This window comes from Vanacampus margaritifer, chromosome 1 (assembly GCF_051991255.1).
Source record: "Vanacampus margaritifer isolate UIUO_Vmar chromosome 1, RoL_Vmar_1.0, whole genome shotgun sequence".
NCBI lineage: Eukaryota > Metazoa > Chordata > Actinopteri > Syngnathiformes > Syngnathidae > Vanacampus > Vanacampus margaritifer.
This window is the reverse complement of record NC_135432.1, coordinates 24,782,883-24,800,469: the sequence shown is the minus strand read 5'-3', so window position 1 is coordinate 24,800,469 and position 17,587 is coordinate 24,782,883.

Below are 17,587 nucleotides of genomic sequence, written 5' to 3'. Positions count from 1 at the left end.
GTAATATTACAGGAGAAACTTCTTAAATGGTAACTCATTAATTCATTTCATTTATGCAATCCTGCGGGGGAGAAGCGCACTTGACTTAAGATGAAATATAAAGACATTATTCAAACCATTATAAGAAAAACAGACCGAAATAAACAATATATGCTGTGATGTGAGTGCATGACTACGGCTGGTAATGTTGCAAATGTAAGGACGGATTAAGTTGTGTATGTAGGTGATGGACTGTGATGTGGAACGGTACTGCTCAAAAAGATAACTGACCGGAAATGTCAGCATATCTATGCGCGGTCTGATAACAATCTCACGATGAATATGTAATTCCCTGCGCAATAATGCGGTACCTTTATCAACAGGGTCATTGTTAAAAGGACATGCCATGTTTGTGAAAAATTGGACTTTACGCTCTAGACTATAAGCGTATTTACGTAAAAACTCGCTACAGCGGACTTTATGAATGAGGAAATGAAATGTTGTGTGGCTGAAAGTAGGCGGGGACAGAGAAAACCTCGAGGTGCATTGTGAAAAACCTGCAACCGACCAGGTTTGGTTCATGAAATGACCTATTTTTATGAAACAGGCTAAAGTTACTTATTTTTCTATGGTTTCAGCTACCTCTTTGTCTGAAACAGAAGACGCAGTTTCCCCACATTTCAGGATTTCCTGACTCAGGGTTCTCACTAAACCTGCTTTATGAAATAGCAGCTCGGCAGTGCAGGCCGAGCTGCTCTATTTTGAGTGAGCAGTAGTTTTGACATTTCTTTTTGTGAAGACCAGACTGTTGAACAATAGTCCAGATGTGAAAGGACAAGAGACTGGGTTACAATTTTTAAAGATGACTCATCTAAGAAACAAGCTAATTTTTTCATGATGAAAATAGCCCTACTCATCCTTGTGACCATGTTGCTAATATTAGGTGTCCAGAGGTCCATTTCACAAAGCAGGTTCAACAAACTCTGAGACAAACCCTGAACTGAGTTGACCTACCCTGAGTTAGGAAACTCTGCATTTTTGGTACCAGGACAGCTGATTTGAGTTAGTTTGATCAACACAGAGTAGTTTCAACTAGAGTTAAGTTTGTGCACAACTACTCTAAAAAGACTGCATCAATGGAGCCCCGATTCGACGAGTCACCATGGCAGCAGGCAAGCAGAATTAAGCTAATCCAAAGTGAATATATTAAGTTTAATGAACTCATAATTCATTAAACTTAATATATTCACTTTAGATTAATTTAACTATACCGTGTGTTACCAATTGGAGCAATTTTATTAAGTTGGTCAACAATTCAATTGTCAAAAGGATGCACCATTTTCATGAAAAAAAGTGGACTTTTAATATAGGCCTATTGACATGTTTTTTTGTTTGTTTGGTTTGTTTTTAAATAACAGCAGGCAGAACTATGTTACGCCAAAACTCACCAGCTGACTGAATGAATGAGGAAATCAAATGTCATGTGTGGCGGAAAAGGAGGCAGGGACAGAGAGAAACTCGAGGTTAATTGAGATAAACCTGGTACCGACCAGGTTACGTTCATAGAGTCTTTTACTACGGTAACTGACCAAGAACTTATTTTGCCTCTCTTTATAAAACAGGCTAGCGCCATCTCTCTTTCTCTGGTTTCAGTTACCATATAATTTCCTTTTGTTTTCATTAACCCATTCATGAAACCAACATGAATGGGTTAATGAAAAAAAAAGAAACTAAAAATCAAATGTCTGATGCTAATTGCTAATGCTAATTCACACTGCATGAGTCTATTTGTGAGTAAACTGAGATGTGATTCTCATTATTTCACAATTTTTGTATGTTGGGCTGCCATGAAATTTATCTTCTGTGGCACAAAAGTTCCACAATAAGTTCAAATTCATACATTGTCCATCCCCTTTACAGTAATAACGATCCATCATGGCAGCTTCTCTAACACTATGGAAGTAGCTCAGTGTTTTTATTTCATTTGAGTGTTATTATATTCATTTATGTAGTAGTAGTCTAATATGTAATCCTTCATGTAGTTGCTTAATTAAGAATTCATTAACAAGCACAGGATGACAGATATCAGTGAGGAATGCTTTGACAGCTAGTTCTCCAGAAGCAACCTTGGTGGAGACATCTGGAAGTCTTCAAATGTCAGCAAGTTCACATGTATAAATACAGAACACCTCCACTCCGCATTACACCTACTTAGTCTTCCCCAGGGCTGCTGTGGCTATGTAGGTAGTTTACCGCCACCAGAGTATGAATGTGTGAGTATGTGAATAATAATGTATCCACTGTGAAGCATCCTTTTTTATTTTTTTATTATTATTATTTTATTTTTATTTTTGGGCGAGAGCTCAGTATTGTTTATTCGGTAATCTTTCAGATTCAACATGTCATTATCATTGCTCTCTCTCTTTTTTTGTGTGTGTGCGTGAATATGTGCGTGCGTGTGAGTTTGTGCTCATTAATTCACCTGAAACCTGTTAAAAATCCCATACAGTTCACCTAAACCGAATACTTCAGAATCCCGCTAGAGCCGTGAAGGTGTCAGGAGACCCGAGGAAGGATCAAAGAAAAGAGAGAAAAGTGAAATCCAGCACCGACCAGACACCACCTATTACACACAGGGTTACAAACCAGAATCTTTCACCAACCCCAGAAGCATATAAATTCCAACAAATTAGAGAGGCCTCAAGAGACCAAAGGAAAGACTAACAAAAGGAAGGAAGGATAGATGAGGCAGAGTGAGATCTACAGACATCAGCCTCCAACGATTCAGCGACCAGAGGGAGAAGCAGATTGTGTTTGAATTTCGGTAGATGCTGGTGTGGTGGATCTGGCATGCATGAAAACCTCCACCAAAGAAGGGAGCCGTCGACCCTGGCCAGGAAAGGGCAAGCACAACCCCCCAGGGCCCCCCAGGCCGCGGCAGCGCCAAGGCACAATCCCCGGGGCCCGCGGGGGCTACCAGCTGGAGAGCAAACCCAGGAGCCCGGAGCACACCCCCATCAGCATGGGATGTGGCCAAAGGACATCCACTTCTACATCTTTCTGTGACTCTCCCAGTCTCTCAATACTGTGTTGCAATGTGCTGATGACACTCTGTGATACTCTAAGATCAGTGGCCACTTCAATCTGAGAACGTCCTGTTTGAGGCCTGTTCAATGGCAAGGTACTGTTCATCCATTGTTGGGTGTTGTATTGGTCTTATGATGTAAAAATGTGATCTGCATGATGAGGATGACTGTTTAAACATTAGCTTTAATTGAACCAGGACAAATATTGGTTGATGTGTGACATGTAGTGAATTTTGCCATTGAGTTTGTCATTAGAGAACAGCACCTTGTGCAAAAAGCACTGAAACGTTTAACAGTTAGACATGTGCATTCAAAAGCTTAGAGAAGGTCAGATTAAGTTAACATGTAAATGTTTGAATGCAGGCTTGTCCTGAAATTTCACCCAACAGCCAAATATCCCTAACTTTTTGTGAGTAGTGAGTGCATATATTTATATACCAGTGATGACAGATGGAACAATTGGAAAATGCTTCTCCATTAGATAGGAGAAGGTACAATAAACGTCTAGCATATAAGCTTTGTGTTCAACTAAACGAGCCTAGATGTCACACTTGAGTGATTTAATTTGTCAGTAAACTCAGACATTATTTCAATATTCATTCCTTTTTGTGACATTTTTGTTTGGTGGAGTGCCGTGAGATTTATTTAATGTAAAATGGATCAAATGGCTCAATAATGTTTGGGAAACATTAGCACATATGGCAGTCAGAATGTACAGAACCATAGATATGAATACATAAATATTTTTGTACATGTATTCATATCATTTTAAAAATATTCTATTAATTTAAAAAATATGCAAAAAAAAAAATTTGATCACATCAATGTACATTTTTGGGGGGTGGGGGGGTTGGGGGGTCATAGTAATTGCTAATCGGACCCAATTACTTCAACTTGGTAAGTGTCTGGTTGGTTGCCTTTTGTTTCCATGAATTCCCTCTGATTATTTTTGGAAAGTGTGTGTTCTCAACCTTTTTTCAGTGATGTCAAGTCATTTTTCAGCCAAGTACCCCCTAACCAGAGAAAAACATTTTTGGCTGACAGATTGTGGCGCCATCGTTGTCTGATTTATTAAACTTTGGAACTTCATTTGTACAGTGGTCTGGACTAAAAAAAAACAAATAATTAAGTGTCCTCTGGAATGATATTAAAGATATGTTCTCAAAAAGAAATAATTAATTTGAAATCAAATTTTCAAAGGATTGGCAGGTGATTCTAGATGGCATATGGCAGTTTAGGTCAATCTGGTTTGAAAATCCTGCATACTTCCTGGATTGCCTTCACGTACCCCCATTTGAGAACCACTGGTGTTAAGTGTTGATTATGACAACTAAACTACACACTACGAGAGCAGTAAAACATTTTTCCCACCCCCATCGTGTGGGGTCTCTTTCTTTGGTATTTGCACATACTGCACTTAAGGTGCGCCGCTGGCACTTTTCATTAAGCTGAATTACTCAGATGTAGCTATGACATGTACCCAGCCAGAGAATTGTTTGCCATAAAATGTGGTTAGGACCCTGCCTATAATCGTGATTATCTTGTAAAAAAAAAAAATATATATATATAGCAAAGCAACACATGAGAGTAATTATTCCTTTCTTCTACGGCATACACACATTGTTTACTACCTTTTTCTTTCACCCAAATTTGACCTAAACAATTTTGGCAAGATGCATGCCAGACATTCCTGTGGAAGCCATCTTGCTACTGTCACGGTCATTTTCAAGGGAACACACTTATGAAGGGATCACACAGGAGTTTAGGTAAAGTACAAAATTAAGGTCATTACCTGCTGACTGTAGTTCACAGGAAGTCAGCCACGCAGTGAAGAAAAAAAGGCAGACAAAAACAGGAGCAGGGGAAAAGTCATGCCCTGGGGAAATAGACAAAGAAAAAAACAAGATTGGACGCTACACTTAAGTGATAAGCAGAACTAGGGGAAGGCTTTTAACAGAGTGAAAAGTCTATGAGAAAAATATTGGGATGCAAATTGTGAGTGAGTAGTGCATCGCAGCCTGAGGGCATAGTTTGAAGGTCTTGAGCTTTTTTTGGTGAGCACCACGGTGTTCAATCCCTCTACTCCCTTCAGACCCACATTTTCTTCTGCTGGGCAAAATTAATAAATTTTTGCTGGGGGGGTGGGGGGGGGGGGTTACCCACATGGAAATGTTTTTGGGGGGTTATCTCATGTTTTTAGTTGTTAAAGTGGACGCCAGGATGATATGGCTATAATGAGCTATAAAACTTATATGCTTTCATGCTAATTTTTTAACATGAACACCACGTAAATCAACTTGCGATTATGATTGGTTATGCAAGATCCAATCGTGATCGAGAAGTATTGACATCATCCAAATTATGCGTTTTATTGGTTTAGACACGTGAGACATGTCGGAGGTTGGCGTGCGCAAAACAGATTTACAGTAAAAGGAACAGCAAGAAGACCTCGATCATTCCCGATCATGCATCGTGTGACGCATGCACACACAAAAAACAGAGAAATGCACAAATGCACGCACACCTTGTGAGGTACGCTAACATGATAGCTGCTCAACCATTTAAATGTTGTGCAGCCACAACTTTTCATAACATGTGCCGATCCTAATATTACATCCCCAATGAAGTTCAACATCAGAGGTCCCACTTGGTGTGTATAGCTTCGATGACTGGCTGGAATGACAGCAAAAATGGATGACAAGAAACTTTCATGTCAGGCCATTGTGAGGATAGCTAATAATGGGATAGGAACGCAGATGACAGGAATTGTCAGAACTTGAAAGAGAGGAGGACCGCATGCTGTTGGGTAATCTCAACAAGGTAGGACAGATAGATTGATGACTCACAATGACTCACGATTTACCCATTATAACACTCACTCATGAGTAAACCAGCGACTCTGGTGTGTGGCATCGTCTGTGTTCCGAACACAGAGACAGACCTGCAGGCAGCAGACTCAAGATCAAGCCAAAATTGTAGGGAATCTCTCAAAATTTCCAGAGTGATGAGTGAAACCATGTGCCACAGTATTGAGGCGATGAGTGAAATCCCTTCAGAGAAGCTGTAGCTTAGCATTTTAGTTGAATCCGTCTGCTCGGAGGTGCTCTCCTATCCATCAAGTGGCAAATGAACTGTACAGTATTGTATGTCTTGCTAGGGCCATATTTTGGTAGACGAGCACATGTGCGCTCAGCCTAAAAATGGGAGCATCTTCATTTTTGTGCCGGAGCCATTGTGGTTTAGCATGCTTGTGAGTTTGGTAGACCGCTCTTTACCTCGATAGGCACACCAAGGGCGTACTTTATTTCACCCCCCTGGCACATCTGGCAATTAGATGACTAAAAGTAGACTATATTTTAGACCAGCTCAGAGGAAGTCTAAATTGTGGCGCAGGTGGTATAACCCGCTCTCCAACTGCCCACGTCACACGCGCAGCATCCGATGTCCTGCACAGACACCAGCGAAGTCATTCCTACATCCGCAATGCAAAGGACTGTGTGCGCCACGACTGAGATGACTTTAAAGCGACGTTTCGGTTGGCCGGAAACCAAGTCAGCTGCATTCTATCCAACAATGGTGCAAAAACACCTTTACCTGCGCCTGTAAAGTACCAAAAGAAATAAAAACTCCACTCATGCTCACAGTTTGACTGCACTTTATGCTAGACTTGTGCTGGGCACCAATATAAGGCCCCATGACTTATGTTTCACTCTGGCATGTTTAAAGCAATAAAAATTTTAATAATAGCTCTGAGCTATGGTTGGCTGTTGGCACTTCTTTGTAGCATTCAACATATTTTCTATAGTTGAATGGTAAATGTTCCTCCTACATCTTTCTTTATAAAACCATTTGGGACCATATACTGTAGAGCCATTTCCAATTCAATTTAATTTGTCTGACAATTATGATTTATTTACTACAAACAATGTATCTATCTAACTATGCCAGAGAAATGTAATGACAGAGACACCACCAGTAATCAAACATCGTTATTATTTCAGTATATATTGGTGACATCGGGTCAAAGCTTTGTAAGTCACAATTTGGCAAATGTCAATTTTTTGTATATATATATATGTATACTTTTGGTCAGGCCACACGTGTGAGTGTCATTCTAACCAACTAGACAAAGTGCAATTTCTGGAGATATTGTGTGCGAATGCTGTATTATAACAATAATGTAAAATGATAGTGTAAAAAAATGGATGTTTAAAGCTTCTGAATTGAAAATTTAATTTTGGATCGCTACTGTCACCTGTAGCCCAAAAAATGAAACTGCACATTCCCTTCTTCAAATAAATAATGCGCACATGACTTCACATTCGCAGAATGCAGGAAAAAAAGAGAAAAAATAATTCAAGAAATTCAAACATGAATCCAGTCTGAATACTCTTGTCGAAAGTCTTGCAGGAGTTCTCATTGTGTACAGAAAGCTGAAAATATTAATTAATATAGGAAAAAAACACTTCATGTCAAAAGACATTTAGTAAAATGGATGTTAATATATTGGATTAAATTAATTCAGAAATAAAAAAATGAAAAGTGTTGCAAGTGGGAATCAAACCCTGACCTTCCACATGCCAGTCATTTGCTTTAACGACTGCACTACTCTAGATATGAAGTTGTCTGTGAAATTCTATTGAAATAATCGCGTATAATACAAAGATGAAAATATGCATTAATATTGAAAAAAAAGTTAATGTCAAATGACATTTAATGAAATAGATGTTCATTTGTTGTATAATGACTATTGCTGAAATTGGGAGGAAAAAAATCTGATGTTGAAAGCTAACAGTGAAATTACAATGCATTTCCTGATATCATAGTATATCACTTAGCATAACAGCCATGGATATATGTGCAATGTACAGTCAGAAGTGGAATTCGAACCTGCAATCTCATGATTACCAGACAATGCACTTTACCAACTGCGCCACTGAGCAGTATCAAAAAGCTGGCAATGATGAGAAATGTATGTATGGAAGTGGGACTTAGAAAAAGCGTAAGTCCCATTAAAACTAAATGGGTAAAAGTTGATATTCAACATTAAATTGTATAAATACTGTAATGTGGAATGTGGAATCAGACAATAAATTCCCAGGTCGGCGTGAATTTTTAAACAAGTCAAAATGTGAACGGTGTAAATCGGAAGTATTATCTGGAAGTTATTGCATGGCAAAAAAAAGTGAGCGGAATAAGAAGGTTAGAAACATAGGTTATGTGGGAATGCTGTCCAGCATTCCCACAATTATTGACCAAACTTAAGTGTTGAAAATGGCATTTGGTTTCATTCTAATCATTATTGAAAATGTCTGAAACTTTGTTTTTTTCTGTCTATTATGTAGATTGATTTCGTCATTTGTGGAAAGATATGTAGGCTCGTGTGCCTCATACATTTGGTATTTTATATAGCAGCACTAATAGATAGACTTTTCAATGTCATTTGAAAATAAAATGAGGAAAGATAAGCAGTCATAGTATGTTGTATAATTTTTAAAGAATGACTCGAAAATGTTTATCTCGTGGTATATCGTTATCGTGGTATAAAATGGCCTATATTGTGATAGAAGATTTTTCCATTTCTCCCAGCACTAGCGAAGTGATGAGTAATCTTGATGTAGAGAGCAGCAGGTAACACAATGCAATAGATGTTAGCCATGGCTGTTAGACACGTCTCACGTGTTTCATGAGAAAACATTTTTATTGCACAAAGCCCAGGGATCTACAGACTTACCCCTGTAGTGATGTTGAGCTGCTGAGGTAAGGAGTGCAGAAACAATAAACAACATGTATAAGCCAGTTGAAATGAACACGGGGAAGAGTCCCACGCACATCACACGATGGTAAGGAAATTGTAAAGAAGTGCATTTAGCTCTAATGTAGACACGGATGTCATACTTCCTCTCCTTTTATAGTTGTGACATGCATAGCTGAGGTGGCTGGCTTGACCCCAAGCTTCCTGGTTAGATCCCTTGAGCAAGACACTGAACACCCATTCAGGGGCACGGTTAGGGTGAGAGGAGGGGGTGCTGATGGTTCCACGAGCTCATGACTGACAGGCGCCCTATAGAAAACAGTATTTTCATTTTGTGGTTATGACATCGAGGGGTCAGAAGAGTTTTTTTCACGGGGCCCCAAATGCCTGAAATGGCTCCAGGTGCTGCATCAGTACTGTCTATCAGTGGCGGATTAGCATTAAGCAAAACTAGGCGGTTGCCCATAGGGAGGGCCTCAAGTTACTATAAAATGACTCAATACAGTTTTTACTCATTTGAGCACATTAATCATGTTTTGGATGAAAATCCTGTCACTAAAATGCCACTTCTTGTATCGTATGTGTTTCGACCCCCCACCCCCTTCCACTACATTGGATCGATCCATCCTAATGCGCATGTGCACAAAGCATCTATAGGAAGTCAGCGCAAAACAAAGCAAACGGTGCGAAAAAAAGGACGACAGCGAGAGAAGAAAGTAAAATAAAACCAAAATAAAAAGAAACCATCCCAGTGGGGCCGAAAAGAGGAAGGAGGAGGAAAACAAGTTTTTTTACAAGTTGCAAAAAATGACTACATTCTTCACTGTGTCTGTGTCAGAAGCAAGTAGCAGCAACTCACAGCCAGCAGCTAAAACATCAACGTTGACGCCTGCTGGGCACGCAAAACTATATTATTATTATTATTATTATAATTACATTGAACTTGGGAAAGCGTAAATGTGTTTTTAGTCCTTGATGTATAAACTTGTGCATTTAAAACATTAAAAAAGATGAACTACTCCCTCTGCATTAAAATGATTCCTCAGTTATAGCTTTCTATTAATATTGTTTCAATGTATGTTATCATTTAATGCTGTAGATGTTTAGGTACTGTTGGACAGTTTAAGCAATTGTCATATATTTGTAGCATCACTAGTCTCTCCTCTGAGTTGAAGCCTGAAATGACATGTCATGTCATGAGATATTTTGCAAACTGGTTTACGATGACGTTAAGTTTTTGCCAAAAAAGGAATACTCATTAAGTCAACATTTTGGGAGTATATAATAATAATAATAATAATTATTATTATTATTATTATTATTATTATTATTATTATTACACATTTTATTTGTATAGCACTTTTCAGAAGACTCAAAGACACTTTACAAAAATAAAACTGAACTATATGTTTTTCACTGAGTCGTGTTTGTTTGTTTGTTTAAATGACCTATTGCTTTGTGTGTTGTCTTCTCATTCCAAAGGGCCCCATGCCTACCTTTGCCTGGGGCCGCAAATTTCTTAAATCCACCCCTGCTCTCATTGAGCTGTTTCAAAGGATAAATCGGTAATATACATCATTCGGCACAGTTAACATTTTCAAAAGGAGTAGGAGGAAGTAAAAAACTTACCCTACCTTCAAGCAGTAAATAATTTTCAAGTTATAATATATTTAACAGTGATCGGTTAGTCATGTACATTTGTGCTGGAAAGTTTACATACAGTACAATTGGGATATGTAAACTTATGAACACAATTGTAAATGTACAAAAGCTAAATGTTGGTAAACAACACAAAATTGCTATGAATTGTTATATATATATTGTTACATTAGGGATGCAACGATAATGGCAATATCGTGATATTGCAATATTAAAACTGCCACAATATATCGTCGTCGTCATGTCACAATATTAAAAGCAGCAAATCTGTTAAAAAAAAGTCAGGTTGATTTCCATTTGTGCAGTTCTTGCACCTTCTGGTGGCTAGTTTTTTTTTTAGTGCAGTTTAATTTTCTTAAGGCATGTTTTGGCCCTTCTATGTTTAAAATCCACGCTAAAGGTCAGATGAAGGGGAACGTAATATGCTTGTGAAGCGAGTCAATATGTGGAGGATGTGTGTGTGCAATAACAAGTGGCTCAATATTAAGTGTTATTAGAGATTGTATGTTGTTTATATGCATTGCTGTTATGTACCAAAAAATTTTTTTTAAATTATTAACTCTTTTTTTATATTTTTATATTGTGACCTCTTTTTATATCGCCAACATCCCCACAATATTGTGATAATTATCGTATTGTGAGCTTCATATCGTGATAATATTGTATCGTGATGTTTGGATGTCTGTACATGTGAATAGTATACCAGGTTAGACAAGCTGCACTGATTTTCTTGTGTATCATCTTGCATACATTCCACTTATAGCAATGCTGTACATTCATTTTCTTGTCAACAAGGATTCAAGTTTCATTCACGTTCTTGTTGCCTGTACATACAAGAAAAAATTAGGATGCAATGCTTTGTCACTATCTCTAGCTGTCAGCTTGATCTAACATTGAGATAACTAACATACAGTAGCCTACGTGTCGCTTGCCTTGTCTTCATTCGCTCCTGTCAGATACACAGAGCCACTAGAGCTCGGTTTTCATGCCACGAATGTGTGCAATAGAAACTACACAAATACTGTACTAGGCTTAGCAGAAGTAGTACATAAATAGTATCCCACGATCTATACAACACGTCCCCTCATGGACAGAATACTTCAAGGAAGGAAGTAGCTTGAGAAGGATAAGGGAAAAAACAACAACCTTTGTTCAAAGGCCAAGTGGACTGTTTTTATGGGGGAAAAAACTACTGGTATTTAATGTACAATAAACAGTAACTGCGTAACTTTACTGCGATTCAATGTACAATAAACCAAATCTGCATGTACATTTTACAGAACAAAATTAATCACTATCGAATATTTTTAGAATTGATTAATCTACCAATTATTCAATCGATTAATCGACTAATCAGATTAATTAAAAATTTTCATTACAATGCATTACAAAAGCATTTTCCCCTGATTACTGTTTATTAACTACTGATTAGTGTTTATTCCGTACTTAATATTCATATAGTGATTTAAAAAAGGGGGGGGGGGGATTGATATTGTACTATGTTACTGGTTCAGTCATTGTGTTCTAAAGTAAAAACAGATATTTGCAAATGTCTTATTTTGATTAAACACAGAAGATAATCAGTCTTCTTTCATGAATGAAGGACTACAAAAATCAGCGAACAATTACTGGATATAAGGTTTATTAACAGAAATACAAAGTAACAACATAGAGCAGGGCTGGATTCAGTTGGCCTTCCTCAAGGCATTACTTGACGGAGAAAACATTGACCAAGAACCTTGGGAGGGTTGGATGCAGAGCTCAAAAGTACAAAGTAACCACAGCAAGCAGGGCTGGATGCAGAACACATGGAAGAAAGCTTGCATGGGGGGGGAAAAAACTCAACGTGCTGAGAGAAACCTCAGCTAAGGAACCTTGAAGTACTGAATAAAGTGTCATGCCGTAACTCTTGCCAGGGCAATGCACAGTTCTATATGACAGAATAAACGCCTATACAACAACAGAAGACTGACTAGACAAAATAAGAGTGACAAATAGATTATCATCACAAGAGACATAGTAACTGCATAGCAACTGACAACATCAACATCAAAACAACACAATAACCCCATGACCCAACCCAAAAACAGTCATACCATTGTGTTTCCCATTTATTTTTTGCTTGTCTCAAATGTATCGCTTTTTTTTTCTGCATGTGAATTGAGTATATGCCTTATGGGTCCAAATTCATGGTATGACTCTCCGCCTCTCCCATCTGGGAAAATTTATTTATATTATGGTGTAGCCAACAATAGTGCATTTTGGGCTGATGCATTGTTTTATGAAATTAGTATGCTTCTACTTCACTGATCGCTTTGAAACTAGATCAAAATGTACATTTTTGTGTGAACTTTGCAATAAAAAAGTCTAACAAAAACTTGATGGTCAACATCATCACATCCGTCATGATTTCACTCGAAACATCAACAAATACTATGGCAAATTTTTGTACAGCATATACAGTACAAATTAATTTTACCAAGCAGATACCGAAATAAATAGCACATGGCGGAAAATATAATGGCTAATGACTAGCATGAACAACCAAATGTTTCCCGAGATAAAAGAATAAACAATTTAGAACAAAGCAACTAAGCAACCCCATATCTCTAGGCATGTTCTTTTGCCGCCTGTCAACAGAGGCTCGAACCATTGTCAATTCCAGCATGACATATTATAAAACACACTAACTGACTGCTTTCCACATTATACAACTTACTCTTCTCTATCAATTAGAATTCAGTCAAATCTCTTGAAAGGTTGTGTTGGAACAATTAACTTCTTTTTAGACTTGTTTGAATTTTAAAAGGTTAAAAAAAAATGCTATTCCAAAAATGCCTGTTGGGGAAATAATGGTTTCGTAATGACAAGAGTTTATCCTGGAATTAGCTGCTAGAAAATAATCAAATTTAAATATGATACATTGCTCAACTTATCCTATTTCTTGCTAAAAATGGTTGTAGGAATGTAATGATGTGACGAGCTTGCACGCAATATGGCACTGAAAAAAAATTATCTTGAGCTGTTTTGAAGGAAATTACAGTGGGATATTAATAATCCCTGTTTTTTGGTCACTGTTGAGGGAAATTGGTGAGGCATCCTTTTTTTGTTGTTGTTTTTTTGTCATTTGTAGTAGGATGGAAGGTGACATACAGCCGGGACAGGTCGCCAGTTAATCACAGGGTCAATCAGTCAATCACTCAACACCACACCTGTCGTCAGCACAGTCAGTAACTGATAAGAATTTCTGTGTACTTTCTGTGGAAGAAAAATAATTCAGTTTTTTGTTTAGTAAAAGAGGAATTTAACCTCGGGGCTATAAGAAATCTGGTGACATGTTCGAAAGAGACAAGCTGATAAATTATGTTGGATCAGGAGAAATGCGGTGAGTGAGAATTTGAAGCTTAATGCTGTCCAAGTTCAATGAGCAACTTCTGCAGAACTGAGTGCCAAACCAACCTGACCCTTGTTTGGCCCCTGAGGTCATCATTAGGTCTTTGGCAAAAACAAAATAAAATAATAAGAAACAAGTAAATAAATTCAATAGTAAACTTCAACATCTGCTATGTAAGTCATTGCACTTAAATTTGACAGTGGGATTTGTGCTACTGTGGTGAAGGGAGGACCTGGCATATGACCAACAGCAAGTTTTTTTATGTGAAGACATTTTCAAGCTACTGTGATTTGAATTCCATTGTGTTTTTGAACCTCATTATGTCAATAAGATTAGTGTTGTACAATGTAGGCTACCAAGAAGTTTCAACACGTAATAAATAAAATTAGTGTGTGAATAATACATTTGGTATCAGCACTTTTCAAAGCTGCCAGATAACTTCAGCAGAGATGCAGAAGCTTAAGAAAAAACTTGACAGATGTTAAGAAGGGGGTAAGAAAGTAACAGTACACATGAATAATTTTCTGACTATTTTGTCAGAACCTGCGGAAGCGTATTGCATTTACCTGAAAAAAACAACTCATGTTTTTCTGACAATTTTTTGAAGGGAGCTGTTTTTTTTGGAGTATTTTTTTTATTTCTGTTTTTCTGAATATTTTTTTTCTGTCAATAAAATATTCTGAAAAACAGTCTGAAAAAAATGATTCAGAAAAACAGGAGGAAAAATTACTCAGAAAAACAGGGGGGAATTATTTAAGAAATGGAGAAAAAAACTATTTAAAAAAAAACTGAAAAAACAGTTTTTCGGAGTATTTTTTATTTATTTTTTTACCTCTGAACTCCAAGTGACTTGTTGTAGACTCGCTAATAGAGGAAGCGGACACTTTCCCGCATACCTCCATATGCAATAAGATGGTCATGTTTGCTTACTGACTCTCAATAAAGGAATGAATGTGTATACTGTATGGTGGTTTGTTCTCTAATCTCTGAGGGAAACCCTATATTCAGAAAAACAGAAAAAATATTATTTTATAAAACGGGGAAATTACTCAGAAAAACTGAAAAATAAATATTCAGAAAAACAGAGGAAAATATTATTATTTTTAAACAAGGGAAAAAATATTTAATAAAACTGAAAAAAATCAAAAAAACATAGCTCCCCCAAAAAGTTAGTCAGAAAAACAGGACTTTTTTTTGCCAAGTGAATGCAATACGCTGTTTAAAACATGTTTAAAAAGTTCAAGAGCATTCTAGTTTCCTCGAGTAGGGTTAGTAGATTCTAGGGTAGGTTGAGTTGAGCAATTGTGATAGGCCTAACTGCTGCTGAGAGCTCGTGCCAATGTTCTCAACTACTGTTGCCGCTTTGGAAAGTAGCCAACCCATACATCAACCTGATTTTGAAGCCTAAAACCAAGCTAAATCTTGCTGTGTTTGTTTATAGCAAAGCCAAAAGTAAGCTTGAATGTTGAATTCCTGGTGGGTGGCTGAGACAAAAAAGGCGTAGCATTTATGGGCAAAAATCTGCCCATTTATTTAGCTTTTCACAGGAATCTGTCTGCAGGCATAAGCTTTTGTAACAGTATTGACATTGAGGCATTTAAAACAATAAATGTAAGTGTTCAGAGCAAACATTGAGACATTGTTACCTTATGGCGGACATATCGAGAAAAGCCAAGCATCCCAAGCCACCAAGGTTACATCAGTCAAATTAAAGCATAATGCTTATACCACTAATCAAACCATGTTTCTGTCACTACAAAACAAACAGACTGTATGGAACCCATAAATGATTTTAAACTAAATAAATAGCACAGGGCATAAAACAGAATGGCTAATGACTAGCATGAACAACCAAATGCTTCCCGAGATAAAAGAAAAATCATGTGTGTGTTTTTATTTATATTTCAAATGGTAATGAAATCAACTGGCAATCAATTCATGAATCAATCAGTTACCTGTGTTGATCAAATTGAAAATTTTTCCGACCCTGACAGGAAGATCTCTGAAAACGTAGCCCTCGAACTTGCCTGTGGCACAACAGACCACAACGCAATGTTTTCTTTCATAATCCTCCTGTCACGCTACATCATCTGCTGCAAACTCTTGTCATCATAAACCTCATTTGAAAAAAAATTATGATTTTAAATACCTTTTGCTATCCTTACCGAAACAGTAAGTGCATTCTTTACCAGAGAATTGCATAAGGCAAAAATATGATAAAGGGATGTATTAATTGTCATTGACTTTTTATAATATATATCGTACTCTGTATACATGCAGTAACATAAGGTTCAGTATTTATTATTTAGGATCAGCATTTATTATTTAGGATCGATAGCCATTTTATGTGCTGTGCTCCATTTTCAGGGAATCAAGTGACATAATTACAAATATAAACATATTTAAAATATTTGGGAGAAAGTCTTTTGCAGTCAATGAGTGGCTGGCATTCGCACCAAACTTAGAGTTTCCTACCTGGAAATGCTTTGTCAGGCATTCACTGTCAACAGTTTCTCTCATTACATCATTTGTTTATTTGCCAAAAGCATAATGTAATCTGGCATCATTGGCTCTGAGATTTTACACTTACATAACATTCAACTTCTATGTCTTCAAAAATTCTTAAGTTTTAAGAGTTAAGTTGCATAATATGGCTTTAATAGCAAGAGAGGGTTAAAAAATAAAATAAATAAAAAAGCATGGCATTTAAAAAAAAAAAAGTGGCTCTCGAGGACCAGGATTCCCTAACCCTGTCATAAAGTGTCTATTTAACACTTCCGCAAAAGTAGATCAAATGATGGAAACAATTGGAGTGTTTAAAACTACTGGAGCAGACATGTGTATAAAATCCCATGAAGTTAGGGTTTGGTGCCACCAAATGGTGATTTTATTGCAATTCAGGAGCTGCAGCTTTTCTCCATGCTCCAAAAAACAAAACCATAACATTTCCATCCATTTGTAGTATATGGACATTTCTTCATTGTCAAATACAGATTAAACATCTAATTAATCTAATGATAATGCAGAAAAAAAATCAACGAGAAAGAAAATCCATTTTCAATATAAGATAAGGATGCAGAATAAAACAGAAGGCTTAAATAAATATTTGTTCTTTTGAGTATCGATACGATTAAGTGCAAAACAAATCAAATATGAAACCTTAGGATCTTTACATAACAGTGGTGTGAGATTGCTTTTGTTTGTTTTGTTTTTGTTTTGTTTTACTAGAACAACTACTATGTCAAGCTCTGACAGTTTCAGACTTGAATCCTACACATAGCTTAACACTCTGTGGCTGGAATTGACAGGTTTACATGCTGTCTCATAAAGGCAAGGACATTTTCTCTTTCATCGATACGAAGAGTCATCAAGTAGCTCAAGTAGGGTTGACAGAAGGGTTTGAGTAATGCTTTCAAAGAGGCGTGTACGTAATGTACATGTACGGAATGTACAACGCAATGAATGATCTCACTTTCTACCTGTAAAAACACACTTGAGAGCTGTTCTTTAACTGCAGCAAAGCGCTGCAATTTTGAGCAGTTTGACATCCATGTATAGTTAAAAAAAAAAAAAAAAAATACAGTGATTTCATGAAATTCTAATTTTGAGTCACTCTATAGTTCCCCTTTTCTCTTTTTCTTTTTTAAATTATGGATGATTAAATGTTTGGGACATTGTCTGCACCTAAGTAGCCAACGCTCACACTGGACTCAT